General features: G+C 45.2%; 1 long non-coding RNA gene across 2 annotated transcripts in view; it reads right to left on the bottom strand.

The window, feature by feature from the left end:
- The window catches only part of LOC142465510 (uncharacterized), a 60,740-nt gene that overhangs the window by 19,316 nt on the left and 24,043 nt on the right, over positions 1-17,381 (bottom strand). Inside the window, exon 1 of one of the 2 annotated variants that reach the window (XR_012787901.1) lies at positions 1,807-1,878. The exons of the other annotated variant lie outside the window; for it this stretch is intronic. This is a non-coding gene — a long non-coding RNA (uncharacterized LOC142465510). Of the gene's footprint in view, positions 1-1,806; positions 1,879-17,381 lie in introns of those variants that run through there. 2 annotated transcript variants of the gene reach the window in all.

The following is a 17,381-nucleotide window of genomic DNA, read 5'->3' as shown; positions in this document are numbered from 1 at the left end:
AAAATGGCCAACGAGAATGCTGCCGCAAACAACTTGGCCTCGAAAGCAGACCAACCCGCGACACCGCCACCAGCTCCCCAGCATACCCACTGAGATTGGTAACCTGTTATCCTTCTTAAAAGTCTCTCTCTTCCACCGAGATACCATCCATCGAACTACAAAGTTTTTTGTTAAGTCTTTAACCCAAAGCAATGTGAAGAAAAACGCTAACCCTGCCATCCATCTGTCCGCTGAAGCTGCTGACCGTCCCTTATCCTGCATGCTGAAAACACAACTCACCAACTGCTTTCTGGAACCCTCCCCTGTCTGTGCTTGTCTTCCTCTGGCCTACAACAAGCAGAGACTGAGAAGACACATGAGTATGGAGTATGACTTTGCAGGACGTTGTGGACCCCCAATGGTACATGTTTCTCAGTGATTATCCTAAAGTTTCTACTTCTCAATATAAATAAAAGTGAGAACAAATACGCTTTTCTTTTGATATGAATTAAAACCAGAAGTCTATAGAAACAATGTGAAAAACGTAAAAATGTCAAGAAATCAAAGGGTTAAGAGAAATAATATGAATGCCCAAGTTCTGGACATTACAATGTAGCATGTGATGTGTTTCCTGTATGTGCAATGATTACATCTCATATAATCAGGAGACCTTGTCTAAAAATGGGAATGTGTTAATCTTCAATATAACACGGAATAAGAAACGTGTGCAGATGAATAGAAAATATACAGAGCAAAAGGTGCCTCAAATTCAACAGTGCTGATTAAGTGCTGCCCCGAATTAAAAGAAACAGAATGTATCAAATGTCTTACATGACACACGCAATTAATGTTTTTTGTCGCACGCCAAACGAGCATATTTCTTTTGGGGGTTTAATTGCTTCATGATTCATTTCTGCATCATTATTGTTATTCAGCTTCAGCGGAAAGTGATCCCGTCTTCGCAGAGCGAGTGCGCCTCCTGAGAAGATTAAACAAACTAGGCGCGTTGGAGACAGAAGAAATGTCATAATGAAGCCAAAATGTCAGGTGAACGGATGGGGGGGGGGGGGAGGAATAGTTTTTCCTTCTTGAACAGAACCCGTGAAACACTTCGCTGCCGCAGAATCGTGCTGGGCCACTCGCAGTGCCGGGGACGCGGTTTTACCTACGTGTCTGTACTTCATAAACAAAGGTTTCAGTAGCATTAATAATCTATCACAGGGGTTGTCAACGCCAGTCCCCAAGACCCCCCCAACTGGTCAGGTTTTCTAAATATCCCAACTTCAGCACAGGTGGCTCAATCATGGGCTCAGTCAAAACCTGACCTGTTGGGGGTTCTTGAGGAGTGGAGTTGAGTCCCCCTCATCTATTATAAGTGCTGTCAGCAGGATTTCTAAGGTTAACCATTTTATTGCCCAACAGATCTCTCATGTACAGTCATGGGGGCTTAAGCCTCTACCACAGGGTGAGCTGTTTAGTATAAGCCGGGGTAGAGGTGCTTAGAAAAAACAGTGAAGTCCCACTGAAGTCACTATGGATTTCCGTGCGTCGGCGCCAGGTCTGCGCTATGCGCACGTTACAGAATAAGAGCCGTTGTCTAATTTCAGGAATTAAATACCAGCACAGACCTCTTTGCCTCATTTTAGAGGATTACACAATATTTATTCTATACAGAATGTAAAGGGAGGACAGCCGGGAGGACAGCCGTGGTCAAATAAAGCCTGTTTTCTTTACAAAGACTCCGGGTGCCATTGAAGAACCTCAGGCCGCGATGATAGTGAGCGCGACGACGCGTGCGCCTACTACAATCTTAGCTTTATACTTCACCTGCTTGTGTAAAGCATGTAGGTTTGATTCTACCTGCAGTCACTTACTGCACTCACCTCCGGGTGCTCTGAGAAAGTAACTTCTGTGGGGTTTTTTAGATTCCACACACAGATGCATTCAAATTTAAACTGGCAAAAAAAGGTGTCATCCACCGAGCTCTGTCGCAGGTTAATGCACGCGGGCGTTAACAGCCATTCAAATCAATGGAAAATAGGGCGTGTGCTTGAGCCGATAACGGAGCTCGGTGAATCTGGCGTTACAGAGTAATTTACAACATGCCGTGATTACATCGGATTCCGTGTAACGCGCGGTTACATGAACACCAGAGATGTCAGGACATCATGAATTTTACCATTTTCAGATCGGTGAGAGTTTGTATCGATCCAAAATTTCGTAACAAGTTTGCTTAAAGGTCAAAGTGCATTGCGCGTCTGGTTCATTCCTTAGGCCGTGCTTATAGTGCCGGCGACGGTGACGCGAATTCGGCCAAAAACAAAAGCATTGCCGCCGCCGCGTGCGCTTGTAGTGCACGCGACGGCAACAAGCGACGCCGCCGTCGCGAAAAACCCGCCGCCAGCAAATTTTGATTTTTCAAGGGCCGTCGCGTCATGTGACGGCCCTTGAACAAATCAAATTGCGGGAATCCCGCCGTCGGCGGCACTATAGGCAAAGTCTTACTTTCACTTTTGACGAGAGGGAGACCTATTTCTGTAAAACACCAGGTTACTTATATATCTCCCCAAACACAACTTTATATAGCATGCGGAGACACCTGTGAACAGAACGGAGATTCTTGGGAAATATGGTAATTTAGATATGCAAAGTATATTCAAATAACTTAAATTAGTATATTTCCCAGGTATCTCTCTCTATCTCCTATATTTAAAGGTGCATTCATTCAATTGATATGAGTGGCGTATGACACATTATTACCACTGCATTACTTCACTTCTTCCTATACTGATTAAGGGGGGTTATCTTTAAATTACCCTGGCAGGTCTGCTGATCTAGTGCTTACATATTTAACACAGACACTATCAGCAGGGGTTAGTCCTGACCAGGGGGAGCCCAAAATCTTTATCTTGCAGGGACCAACTGTGTTCAATGAACTTTATCAGTGAGAAAGAATACAAATGATACGTTTCCCAGTTGAATCTTCCTGACCCATTGGTGATTATTACCAGAAAAGTGGAGCTGTTACTTTAAAATGAGGTACATCGGGGGGAAAAGAAGAATCAGGACATTATTCGTATCGCTGGTTTGTAATGAGAGCTGAGCTCCGTGTAAGAGAAATCCATATTCCATGAGTGCTCATCCAGTGTAATAAAGCCGCTGCTTGTGTCCCATTGATCAGTCCTTCTGCCCGGTAAGTTTTCTTTCTGAATCACTGAGCTCTTTACATAACCGTTCAAGTTAAGTGCTCTGCTATTCAGTTTGATTTGCTGCCAATCCTAACCAACCACATTCCCACAGCGACGCTGCGCAAATACAAAGGGGTTGCGGGCCCTGTACAATATTGTACAAGTCAATTCTTCATGCCACACTAACAATGGGGTTTTCCGGAACCAGTTAGTTATAAAGGTGCAGCCAGAACCATTAACATCAAAGAGAGAGTCAGAACCTTGTTAAAATACAAGCAACTATCGAAGTGGAATATATATATATATTTGGTGAGCGCAAATCAGTATCCAAATTGGATACGGGGCCAGAACTCACTCCTTGTCTTCTATGGTTCCCTCGCAGACAGAAAAAGGCAGGACATAGTTTAATGTAAAGTATATTTAGATATGGGGAAGACACACACAGCAACAATTTGGTGCAGTGACAACTTTTAAACCCTGCAACATGTACCAAAGTGCAGGGTTTACTACCACATCCCCTCCCCCCTCCCCCCCCCTTATTACAGCGGTGCCGACACCATGAAAGTCATATAAACAAACATATTCAGAGTAGCATTTACAGTGACAATGGAAAATAGATACAAAACTTACAGTTCTTGAGGCAAATAATAATTTTCTTCGATGTAATATACAAACAGGTACGTAAGGTATAAACTCTAATCAGGATGCTGTGGCAAGACAGACTGCAATTAAATGATTTAGACAAGCTGACATCATAATTATAGCTCAATATTGTGCTAACTGAAGCAAAAGAGAAGAATCCATGCAGTCATAACTATCACTCCTCATCCAGCGGGCTGGGGAAATGCAAATTGTTATTCTATGAAGTTACAATGAAAGCGTTTAGTGTTGAGCATACTGTATACAAGGAGATCAATCCTTTTGCTTCAATGCATTAAAAAGGGTTTAATTCTACAAAGTGACAATTTGTAACTTAGGCAGAAGAGAAACCTCCAAATCAGAGGTGGCCAACTCCAGTTCTCAAGAGCCACCAACAGGTCAGGTTCCCAGAATATCACTGCTTCAGCACAGGTGGTGCAGTCTTTCACTGAGCCACGGATACAACCATCTGCGCGGAAGCAGGGATATCCTGGAAACCTGACCTGTTGGTGGCCCTTGAGGACTGGAGTCTCTGATCTCTATGAATTAACTGCACCTTAGAATGTGACAAAGAATCTTGGCTCCCCCCCCCCCCCGCCACCTCCTCTTTAGAGAGGATACAGAGAGTTCCCCTCACACAATCCCCCGCTTCCAGCTGTGCCATGTTACTTTTGTGGATTAGCCACCAACTGCTGCCAACACTGTAAGCCTTATACACAGTTCCCCTGTTGGTCGTTAGATGAAGAATGACAAGATATTAGGGTAGAAATGTTAGGTGTTCCTGTGGGGCGCCATAATCTACTGTACAACCAAGCAGCTGCAGACGGCCGACTGTGTAAACTCATACTCACTACACCTCTAGCATGCGGCATTGATATTTTCCACGGGGTTTCTTCATGGTTCTAAAAGTTATCCAATTAGGAAGTGTCATGGGGCACGGATGTTGCAGTCTATAGTTTATGAAGTAACACTAGAATATATTGTATATCTCCCAATCTCTGCACTACTCAGAGGCATCTATTACATTATCTCACATGGAAACGTACTGTACATATTCCAATAAAACGGCTCCCAAACACTAAGGGATAGATCCACAGAACTCTGTCGTTTTTGCGCTAATAACGTGACGTTCCCGAAATTGGGAAACAATGTTATTTTTTTTACTTATTAACGGGTATCCTCAGAGCTAATGAGATGCAAAAATAATGTCCGTTCGTCAAAGTGTCTGCGCTATTACCAGGAATTTCATGTCTCAGAGGCGTGTCTCCCATTACACTGCGCATGCGCGTTGATCAAACTTTAATGCACGTTATTAATGCGTGCGATAATAATGCATTAGTCATGTTCCTTACTAAAATGCAAATCTTACTATAATTTTGTCAAATGTTAAATATTTACACTTCTTAACTTTTTCAATTGTTTATAGTGTCATTCCTTCATTTATTTTAATTGTACATTAATACAAATTAAATATCCATCACTATTGTTGAGTTATGTATGGATATACATTATTGTACACCTATACTTATTACAGTCATTATTACATTGTATACCATTTTAGTTCACACACAAATATCACTTTAATCACTAAAAAACAACATACATGTTATGATGTGTTTCAATATCTAATATTTATCTTTGTATGGCACGTGTAACTTTTTGGAATTAAAGGGTTAAGTCCTATACTCATTACATTGCTTTTATTCCCTGAAACACTCCATGATAACCAGGGTCTGCATGTTGGCAACGCCAGCTTGTGGTCTTAAATATGGCAGCGTTCTAACCGTGCGCCAACATGAATGGAGGTCTGAGGATCGGCGTTGCTAGGGAAACGGCTTATTACCATAGGATTTATATATGAGTAAGAAAAATGTCCATTAAAATATATGGATCCGCTATTTTTCAGGTAAACGCGAGGACATCGTAACAGAATTTGACAATTAGACGTAAAATGGCAATAAAGTAACGCTAAAAATGTAGCGCACTTCTGTGGATTTACCCGTAAGGAGGTCGTTCTGCATGAGCCATTGACTTACTGTAAATGGTGATCTTCGTCTGAAAACGATGGAACAGCCGCGCCAGTGTTGAGAGAATTTGGGCCATATTTCCTGAGCGATGATATTCCAGAAGACACCATCTGACACTAGAGAAATCTTACAGCCCCTTCCTTCAAGTCTGCCATAAAGTGTCATCCGGTGCTAGAAAGTGTCTGGTGAAAGAGCACTGCTTACTAAATATGAGCCTATAGGCACCCGCAATGTATCAAGGGTGTGTGTCTGTTGCTTGTTATAGGAGATAAGGTTATGCTTGTGTAACGGATTTTCTGGCCTAGCCTGACCCACCCAATCTCACATTGGCCCCGGTGGTCTAACCAGTCCCCATTACATGGTCGTGTCTGGTGGTGCACCTGTTGGCAACAGGACTCCTGAGTCTCCCGCATGATGTTGTGTGGGGATTGCCAACCCAGACAGGCAGCTGAGGTAGTGTGTGCGAGTCCTACCTATATCCAGTGCAGCACCTCCACCTCATCAGGATCTCTGCGTCCGCAGGAAGATGTGACTGATGAGGAACTCCTCTGTGGTGCCTTCCCCTGCTGAGTAATTCCAGACTCACACAGTGAAGTGTCTTTATTCAAGGTCATCTTTATTACTTGATGTGGGCTAGCTGCCCCTTGCAGTAAGTCACTTAGCCACACATTGCACCGTGTGCTCCTTTCGAAGGTACGCCCTCCCAATGGAGTGGGATCCCCTCTCCCCGTAGGGAGATCACCCCTGTGCCAGGTCCCTGGACACAGTATCGTGTACACAGCTTGCTGCTGATTTATCAGTATAGGGCCACTAGTTACAGCACTAGCGCCCTCTGCCCCCAGGTCTCAACGCAGACCTGCTCCTTACTCCAACCCACTAACTTTGAACAGTGCTGTGCCTTATATCTCCAGGGGGCGGTCACATCTCTGATGTCACTAATGGTGGACTCAGAGTATGTAGCCACTCCCATCCACACATAGGGCACCTCACCAGGGTGTGAGGGCAAACCTCCATGATTACTGCTGGCATCCCTGTTACTTACCAGGCCTTACTGCCAGCAGGAGAGGAAACTGCAGTCCATTTTACAGCATGGCTACATTTGTTATAGGAGATAAGGTTATGTGTGTTATAGATAGTTTAAGATGTAATTTCTCTTAGAATTACATTGAGAGATACTTTGCATCATTCTTGAAATGCTACTTTGTTCCAGCCTGAGAAATAATGCTAAACAAATACATTACAATCCCTTTCCCCAATATCACTGAAGGGGTAAACAAGTTGTGTTCTTCGGCTGCGGTCTCTGTTAAAAGCCCATTTTGCCACAATCAAGCAAAAACCATGAATAATCTATAGGGATTTGTACAATGGCTTTTTCTGCGGTACCTAAATGACATTAAGCTGATCTGAAGAGAGGAAACAAGCTGTGATGATCATTATGGTAAGCGTTATCCAGAACACTTAGCTAAACACCTCCAGGCACAGGAATAAGACCTCCATGGCACAGCATTCTCAGAACTACAAGCTTTTACTATGAACCTAATTAGCAGTGCCTGAGCTTGCATAGCAAACGCCTTTGCATGTTACACGCAAGACACCATCATGATATTGTGTGTGTTTATACCACCCTTTCAATAACAAAACCTTTCTGCCCTTCCGTTTCATGCAGCCACACCTGGGGTGGAACCTCTATATCTTGGCATTGCAAATGTCACTCATTACAACTGAGCTTCGGTCACTAGACTGACTAGTCACTAGAAACCAGCCCACGGCCATTGGATCCTTATTCTTAAAGTCCGAATATTTCCACTGAAAAATCTTCTGTCTTCTTTGTGTCCCTGAACCATGACCGTGCTAATTGTATTCGGCATATACAAGAGATACTATTAATAACAAGTTATCGTACCCCTGCCTGACCCTGAACGTTTTATTACCTGCAGATCCCGGCAGTATTTCCTGTACCCAGGGTTCATATGCACCAATTACTTTTTTGCAGCGTTTCTGTAGCACTTTACGTGTCACTGGCGGCGTTTGTGCGAGACGTGACCTTGGGTATTGTGCCTTTTTGTACGGGCAAACAGACGAACCCCTTCTGTAACTATTGCTCCTGTAAAGTGCTGTGTAAATGATTGGCTACACGTTGCCAAAATATAAATTCAAATGCATGACCAGTGACTGGCATAGGAACAGAAATTCACCAGGCGCTCCTACAGGTGTCCAGGCGGAATAAATAAACAGCAATTAAACAAAGAAATAGTACATACGGTTACAAGATGCAGCTCAACCTTCACGGGATCCTCCTCGTTGATCCTTGGGGTATAATGGTGGAGAGGAGTCAGGGAGCGCAGTTCACCGGCGTGGAATATGTAAAACACAACACACACTGATAGTGCATCCCTGTCTGAAACGGTCATCTAAATTGTGATCTAAATTAAGGTCAATTTAGATCACTGTTTCAGACAGGGATGCACTATCAGTGTGTGTTGTGCTTTACATATTCCACGCCGGTGAACTGCGCTCCCTGACTCCTCTGCACCAGTGATTGGCATATAGGGTTGTCAGGTCTCCACTATTGAACAGGTCTGTCCTGTATTTGGACACACTGTCAAGTAAAAAATGTATGTGTATACTGGTACTACCTCTCTTGGCGTGTATGTATATACCGGTATTACCTCTCTGGGCGTGTATGTGTATACCGGTATTACCTCTCTGGGCGTGTATGTGTATAACGGTATTACCTCTCTGGGTGTGTATGTGTATACCGGTATTACCTCTCTGGACGTGTATGTGTATACCGGTATTACCTCTCTGGGCGTGTATGTGTATACCGGTATTACCTCTCTGGGCGTGTATGTGTATACCGGTATTACCTCTCTGGGTGTGTATGTGTATACCGGTATTACCTCTCTGGGTGTGTATGTGTATACCGGTATTACCTTTCTGGGCGTGTATGTGTATACCGGTATTACCTCTCTGGGTGTGTATGTGTATACCGGTGTTACCTCTCTGGGCGTGTATGTGTATACCGGTATACCTCTCTGGGCGTGTATATGTAATACCGGTATTACCTCTCTGGGCGTGTATGTGTATACCGGTATTACCTCTCTGGGTGTGTATGTGTATACCGGTATTACCTCTCTGGGTGTGTATGTGTATACCGGTATTACCTCTCTGGGCGTGTATATGTAATACCGGTATTACCTCTCTGGGCGTGTATGTGTATACCGGTATTACCTCTCTGGGCGTGTATGTGTATACCGGTATTACCTCTCTGGGCGTGATGTGTATACCGGTATTACCTCTCTGGACATGTATGTGTATACCGGTATTACCTGTCTGGGCGTGTATATGTAATACCGGTATTACCTCTCTGGGTGTGTATGTGTATACCGGTATTACCTCTCTGGGCGTGTATGTGTATACCGGTATTACCTCTCTGGGCGTGTATGTGTATACCGGTATTACCTCTCTGGGAGTGTATGTGTAAACCGGTGTTACCTCTCTGGGCGTGTATGTGTATACCGGTATTACCTCTCTGGGCGTGTATGTGTAAACCGGTATTACCTCTCTGGGAGTGTATGTGTATACCGGTGTTACCTCTCTGGGCGTGTATGTGTATACCGGTATTACCTCTCTGGGCGTGTATGTGTATACCGGTATTACCTCTCTGGACGTGTATGTGTATACCGGTATTACCTCTCTGGGCGTGTATGTGTATACCGGTATTACCTCTCTGGGCGTGTATGTGTATACCGGTATTACCTCTCTGGGTGTGTATGTGTATACCGGTATTACCTCTCTGGGTGTGTATGTGTATACCGGTATTACCTCTCTGGGCGTGTAAGTTTATACCGGTATTACCTCTCTGGACATGTATCTGTATAGCGGTATTACCTCTCTGGACATGTATGTGTATATCGGTATTACCTCTCTGGGCGTGTATGTGTATATCGGTATTACCTCTCTGGGCGTGTATGTGTATATCGGTATTACCTCTCTGGGCGTGTATGTGTATACCGGTATTACCTCTCTGGGTGTGTATGTGTATACCGGTATTACCTCTCTGGGCGTGTATGTGTATACCAGTATTACCTCTCTGGGCGTGTATGTGTATACCAGTATTACCTCTCTGGGCGTGTATATGTATACCGGTATTACCTCTCTGGGTGTGTATGTGTATACCGGTATTACCTCTCTGGGCACGTATGTGTATACTGGTATTACCTCTCTGGGGGTGTATATGTATACCTGTATTACCTCTCTGGGTGTATATGTATATACCGGTATTACCTCTCTGGGCGTGTGTGTATACTGGTATTACCTCTCTGGGCGTGTATGTGTATACCGGTATTAACTCTCTGGGTGTGTATGTGTTTACAGGTATTACCTCTGTGGGCGTGTATGTGTATACCGGTATTACCTCTCTGGGCGTGTATGTGTATACAGGTATTACCTCTTTGGACATGTATGTGTATACCGGTATTACCTCTCTGGATATAGTGACCTGACCGGCTTGGGGGGCTGCGGGATTTCCCCGAGAAGGGATAGAACAGGGCTATTGCTAGGAGGCCAGGCAGCTTCCTCTATCCTGATTGGCTGCTGCTGGGCAATGCAGCCAATCAGGATGAGGTGTCAGGAGCCTGGGGAGGGGCCAAAGAGAGGAGGAAACAGCATGGAGCAGAGAGAGGTGAGAGAGTTGTGTGCGCGTCTCGAGCACATCGCACTTTTACCATTGTCTCCAGTATTTTTGGAGAAGCCACCTGGCGCCCCTATGCATTATAGGAGGCGTTTGGATAGCATCATGTACTGCTGACCTCATCTGAAATCCCTCAGTCATGTAACACATTCTGTGTCAAAGCTAATCCGACATGTCCGATAACAAATATCCCGCAGTGCACAAAAGCTGGTAACGTTGCAGTGACCCGGGGGAGTTATCCAGCAGGTTTTGGGAAAACACAATGCTGACTATTAATGGGACCTGAGAATATATATATATATACACCGGTATAATACCTATATCCATATTTCTTCAAAACAAATCTATTGCAAATATTGCCCTATATCACAGTAGGGCAGGAAAGGCCAACTCCGGGCCCCAAGGGCCACCAGCAGGCCAGGTTTTATGGATATCCCTGCTCCAGCACAGGTGGCTCAATCAGTGGCTCAGTCAACGCTGGGGGCCCTTGAGAACTGGAGTTAGTCACCCCTGTAATATGGCATGTTACCAGGACCACAAAGGGAGGGGGGGGGGATATTTGATTGTCGCCGGGGTAGTGTCCCTGTGTGGCACTGCAGGAGTTGAGTTATCTCAGTAGGTTTGCTTACCTAGATAGTTACAGAGCCTTCAGAAGCCTTAAGTTGGAGCATGTATCTACTTCTCGGAATTGATAACCCCATGCAGTTTCTGTCTGGTGTAAAGGGAATTGTTTTAGGAAGGTTAATTTAACAGCATATTAATGAAGACATCCATCCATTAGGTTTAGTGAAAAAGTGAGTGTTGTGCAGTGATCTATCACTGGTCTATCCACATGCAGAGGAAGTCTGGCTGGGTTAGCGGGGGCCTCGGTGTAATGTAATGATGTGTGTTTGCTAATGTTACAGTGTCTCCTGCCAGGCATTGCTCAGTGCTAGCCAGAAACATATTACAGAACACAACTCCCACCCACTGCTCAGCCGCCGTCTTACTGACCCCCTGGTACACCGGCGGCTAATGTGGCTTATTACAAGGTCCGTCCCTCCTAGGATAAATAGGCAACTAAGGACAGGGACAGGTTTAATAGATGAAATGATTAAATAGATTAAATGACGCTGATTGAGACATTTGAAAAACGATGCGAAAAAGTATTTTAAAATACTTTTTAAAATAAATGTATTATTGCAATTGTTAAATGTCTTTGAGTGATAAGACAGCCCTCGCAGCTCTGTTCTTGGTTTTACGAATGTAGCCCCCCTGCCACACTCCCTCCCTTGGGACTACTATGTAAGGTAAAGGGTTAAGGGCCTTAAGGGGTTATCTGTATGGGCTCACACAGTAAGACCCCTCTCCCATCACATGGTATAGAGGGACTTAGCAGGAAAGAAGTCTCTCCCTCTGTATGCATGGTGCTGAAATGCCCCTTGTTGTCTCAGAAACAGAGAGCTTATGGCCGCGATTATAGTGGGTGTGACAGCGCGCGCGCAACAAACCTCTTCTCTCTGAGGCCGCCTATAGTGCGCGCGACCGCGCTAGTGATGCAGAGCGACCGCGTGCAGATTTTTGAAAAGACAAATTATTGTCTTTTCGCGCGACGGCCACGTTACGTGAGTGGTTCAGCCAATGAGGGTGAACCAGCCATGTGACGCGTGAGCCACGCCTCTGCCACGCCTCCCCGTTGCCTCGGACCTCAGTGTGGGGATCGCTTGAGCGACAGGCGCGAACGAGGCCATGTGCTCCGTTGCGCGCGTCTACTATATTCTCAGCCTGAGGGAGGCACGCAGTACCTTGTACCGGGATAGTGATCCCACAGTTCTGGATAGAAAGGGTAACCTAAGATGGGGCCCAATTAATACAGATAGTTAGGGACGCTATGCAGAAGATGGCCACTTAAAATGACAGTAAAAGGTAACAAGCTTAAGCACCTCCCTAGAGCATTAAGAGTGGGTGCTAACTAGGGAATATTTGCATAGTACAAACACTGTGAAGATACCAGAAGTATGTCTATTATGAATAGTGTCAATATGCGAGGAGCATTGTGGGTAATACAATCTGTGAGGAGCATTGTGGGTAATGTGAATGTGTGAGGAACATTGTGGGTAATGTCAATGTGAGGAGCATTGTGAGACTGAGCCCAGCCAGCACGGAACCAGCACCCTGACACGATATGAGAGGCCGAGCCCAGCCTGCACAGACCCAGCACCCTGACCAGGTATGAGACTGATCCCACCCTGCACTGACCCAACACCCTGACACGGTATGTGACTGAGCCCAGCCTGCACCCAGCACCCTGACACGGTATGAGACTGAACACAGCCTGCACTGACCCAACACCCTGACACGGTATGTGACTGAGCCCAGCCTGCACCCAGCACCCTGACACGGTATGAGACTGAGCCCAGCCTGCACTGACCCAGTACCCTGACCAGGTATGTGACTGAGCCCAGCCTGCACCGACCCAGCACCCTGACACGGTATGTGACTGAGCCCAGCCTGCACCCAGCACCCTGACACGGTATGAGACTGAGCCCAGCCTGCACTGACCCAGTACCCTGACCAGGTATGTGACTGAGCCCAGCCTGCACTGACCCAGTACCCTGACCAGGTATGTGACTGAGCCCAGCCTGCACCGACCCAGCACCCTGACACGGTATGTGACTGAGCCCAGCCTGCAGCCAGCACCCTGACACGGTATGAGACTGAGCACAGCCTGCACTGACCCAGCACCCTGACCAGGTATGTGACTGAGCCCAGCCTGCAACGACCCAGCACCCTGACACGGTATGTGACTGAGCCCAGCCTGCACCCAGCACCCTGACACGGTATGAGACTGAGCACAGCCTGCACTGACCCAGCACCCTGACCAGGTATGTGACTGAGCCCAGCCTGCACCGACCCAGCACCCTGACACGGTATGTGACTGAGCCCAGCCTGCACCCAGCACCCTGACCAGGTATGTGACTGAGCCCAGCCTGCACCCAGCACCCTGACACGGTATAAGAGACGCAGCACAGCCAGGTACATAGTCACCTGATGTACACATCTTAGCCGGGCAGGGAAGGTTACACAAAGTAATTATGATGCCACCGTTAGTCAAAGAGAGAAACATAAGAAGCAGATCTGCTTAAAAGAACAAACTCTATTACTGTTTTTTATTCCATAAGAAAATGTCTCAATAAACCAAATTCCAGCTCTGGATCCAATAAAAGCTGCAAATTGAACTACAAACCGTTCCCCAGCTTGTTTATTTCAGTGTCATGCAAGATGTGCTAAAGGAAAGCGCGTCCAGCAGGACGTACTTATCTCCAATGAAATGGCATATTAAAGCTGCACAATAAAACTGGAACACTGCAGCTTCTTAACAGTTCTAATGGGAACATCACGTATTTCTGTCTAATTCAGTGGCAACTGCTACTATCCTTATTTAGACATCAGGCCACATTGTCTAAGCAGTGCTACACCAAGACACCTTCCCACTTTGAAAGACAAAGCCACTTTCCGTTCTCGCATGCGCAGTCCGGGACACACGGTCACCCTCCCCCTAATCGCCCTTTGCGGGGGTCTCCCCAGTGATCTAGGGGCCTTCAGTGTTTTCTGGGAATATCTCTATTTAGCCGCTTTTGGATTTTCCGCGGTCGCCAGTTTTGCGACAGAGACGATTGAGTGTAAGAGAAAAACCAGCTGTTCCGTTAATATTTGACATTATGGTAACGAGATTTTAAAAGCTTCACATGTTACAAAGAGCAATTGAAGTCCCATCCCAGGCGCTCCGCAGCCCGAGATATTTCTCTGCGCAAATACATTTCTCACGGCAGGACCATCCCCTCCCGGACAATGCGTACCAACGCCAGCCCGCCCAATATAACACATGGCAGTGTTAGGTGTGGCATTCTGTTCATTGCTGAAGCCTAAACATTACAGATCGCAGATATTAAAGCTGCACTACTTGTTGTAATGTAAAACGATGCTGGGTATGACCACAATATTCCCACCCTATAACTTCTTTAGTTCCAAAAAAGCCCACAATGCATTGCACTGGTTAATGTTGCTTATTTTCAAGCCACAACAAAAAAATATTATTGGGGTTTACACATTTTCTTTTATTTCTAGCATTCCAGCTGCATTAAACCAGCACCAGATTGATCAAAATAAGATATTCACTATGGGTTTTGCAATAGCATAAATATCTGCTCATTTCCATTGCAAATTCCCGGTGATTCCTGCCTGGAAGCCATTAATTACCTGATAGAAACGCCGCTTGCATAAATACTCACATCCCTTCATGCGCACTGACGTATGACCCAGCCCCAGCACGGCTTCAAAGTCACCCAACAATAATATCAATGTATGTTATTCATCTTTGGTGCCTGCTTAACCGCTTCCCATTCCTACAGGTACCCAGCCATGCTACTGGGAGCCCAATCTATTACTTGTGGACAGGATACTGCAATCCCTGCAGTCTCCAGACACCCACAGAATTATTTCCTGCAGCCATTATACCCCAGATGAATAAGTGGAGATGTGATGGAATTATCATACTAAAACAATCGCCATGAGGCTATCACGGAGCGGCTGCTGTCCCGGCACAGAATTAGATACGGCTGCTTTGATCACAGATGCGTATTTCTCTTTTTGGGTCGTGCTGCTGAATGCCTTTGCTGGACACATCACCCATTCGTCTTACACAATAACCGTGTAAACTTCTGCGCTGATGCATGCAACCTATCTCAGCTCAATGAATTTCTCATAAACGGCTATTAATAATCACCGTGCTGTTGACCATTAAAAGAATGATAAGGCTTAAGGAAGATGCAGGAAGAAATTCATTCATATTAAATAGGCTGGGACATGGTATTATCACCAGCTAAGTCCCTCATCTGCAAAGCAAACGGAAAACAATTGCACCTTTTTTAACGTCCCGACATTGTTTTCCCATTTAATGCCTGCAATCCATAATTATTACATATGTATTATCCTTTAACATGCTGCAGAAAGCCCGTGGCACAGATTAAGGGTAACCTGGAGGTTTTGCAGACAGATTATTTGCTTTGTTGAGGTTCATTTTGCCTTGAACTTTATTTTCTTATTTCTATTCCACCAACTGAAACTTCTGTCATTTCCTGCCCCCAATAATGAGGTACAGGCATACCCCGCATTAACGTACACATTGGGTCCAGAGCATGCATGTAAAGCGAAAATGTACTTAAAGTGAAGCACTACCTTTTCTTACTTATCGATGCATGTACTGTACTGCAATCGTTATACACGTGCATAACTGATGTAAATAACACATTTGTAACATGCTCTATAGTCTCCCCGCTTGCGCACAGCTTCGATACAGGTAGGGAGCCGGTATTGCTGTTCAGGACGTGACAGGCGCATGCGTGAGCTGCCGTTTGCCTATTGGGCGATATGTACTTACTCGCGAGTGTACTTAAAGTGAGTGTACTTAAAGCGGGGTATGCCAGTACATTGCCGTGACTTTCAATTTAAAGGATTCTGCTTAATTCAAAGGAGATGACGGTTTATTTTTTTGCTAACAGAAGAAACAATGTTTAGTAAGCAGATCCTTCGGTCCAATTAACCATTTTGCTTCTGAAATCAGCAGGGGTGGAACATGACGATGCAAGAAATAGCAGAAATAATCACATTTCACAAAGTCGGGTGAAGAACGGAGAAGCCTCGTAAGGAAATCATTCACTAAACAAAAAGCAATATGGTAATGTATCTAGTTCCATCCATTAGTGTTTCTCACTATATGATACAATTACTTATCATTTAGTACAGCCTGGCGAGGCTTTCTTGAAGTATATCCCAGGTAATACTCAGCCTTTAACTAGTTTGCTGCTAGAAGTGAGGAGGTGTAGGCCCCCTGGCGGTGAAGGGGTTAAAATGAGTAATATACAGTACACTGTATACTGTATGTCCTCCACCTGTGAGTTGCCAGGGCTGGAATAGGAGACATTGTCACCGTATTTACAGAACAGCACAAGTGCGACAAACCATGTTCTAATATGACATGGGAAACAGGCCGCATCGTTTCCAGCTTCTGGGAAAGGATTAAAATATGTTTATTTTTTTAGGCAACGTCGGTTTCAGGTTAAATGATGTTTTGTAATAAACTGTGTTCATGATTTGTGATAAGTGGAGGATTGGTGTTGTGTGTTTGTCTTTACATTACCAGTTTATAAGTACAGATGGGTTAGGGTCAGCGAGGGAGGGAGGGAGGGTGGAGACACGAGGGGCAGAGAGAGGGGGACAAAGGCAGTCTAAAGAGAGACAAAGGTAAAGAGAGAGAGAGACCAAGAACCCAAAGAGAAGCAAGAAATTAAAGAGTATATCAATAATAAAATAATGTAATAATTATTATGCATGATATTTGTCATCATCCTCAGCCTCTGTCTCCCCACTGCTGGATGGAGCCACCCCAATAATCTTCCAGGTACTGCGGTTACGCGCTCTCTTCTCCACGTCACCTCAAAACATTTTCTCATTTCATCATCGTCTCTGTCTTCTGACATCCCTTGGAGTCGAGTATCATCTTTGTCTAACAATGGCAATTTCTTCTTGTCACATTTCCGGCCCAGTCTCTTTATCAGGGTCTCCTATTGCACCCCCCAGTCATTGCCAGTTGGGACATAGCGCCACATGTAATTATTTGGTCCTGTGGGAGATGTTTCTTGGGTAGTGGTTTTTGTGACCCAGTGAGGGCACCTAATGTAACTCTGTTAGTGATATATTACCAGAAAGTGATACTGATCTGTCTCTCTATCGGGGTCTTCTGTGACACCCAGTCATTGCCAGTAGGGACATAGTCCCACATATAATATTTTTGGGGGTTCTTTTGTAGTAGTTTTT

The sequence above is a fragment of the Ascaphus truei genome, chromosome 14 (assembly GCF_040206685.1).
Source record: "Ascaphus truei isolate aAscTru1 chromosome 14, aAscTru1.hap1, whole genome shotgun sequence".
NCBI classification, from domain to species: Eukaryota; Metazoa; Chordata; class Amphibia; order Anura; family Ascaphidae; genus Ascaphus; species Ascaphus truei.
The sequence above is the reverse complement of the archived record's forward strand: the minus strand, read 5'-3'. Positions and strand labels throughout refer to the sequence as shown.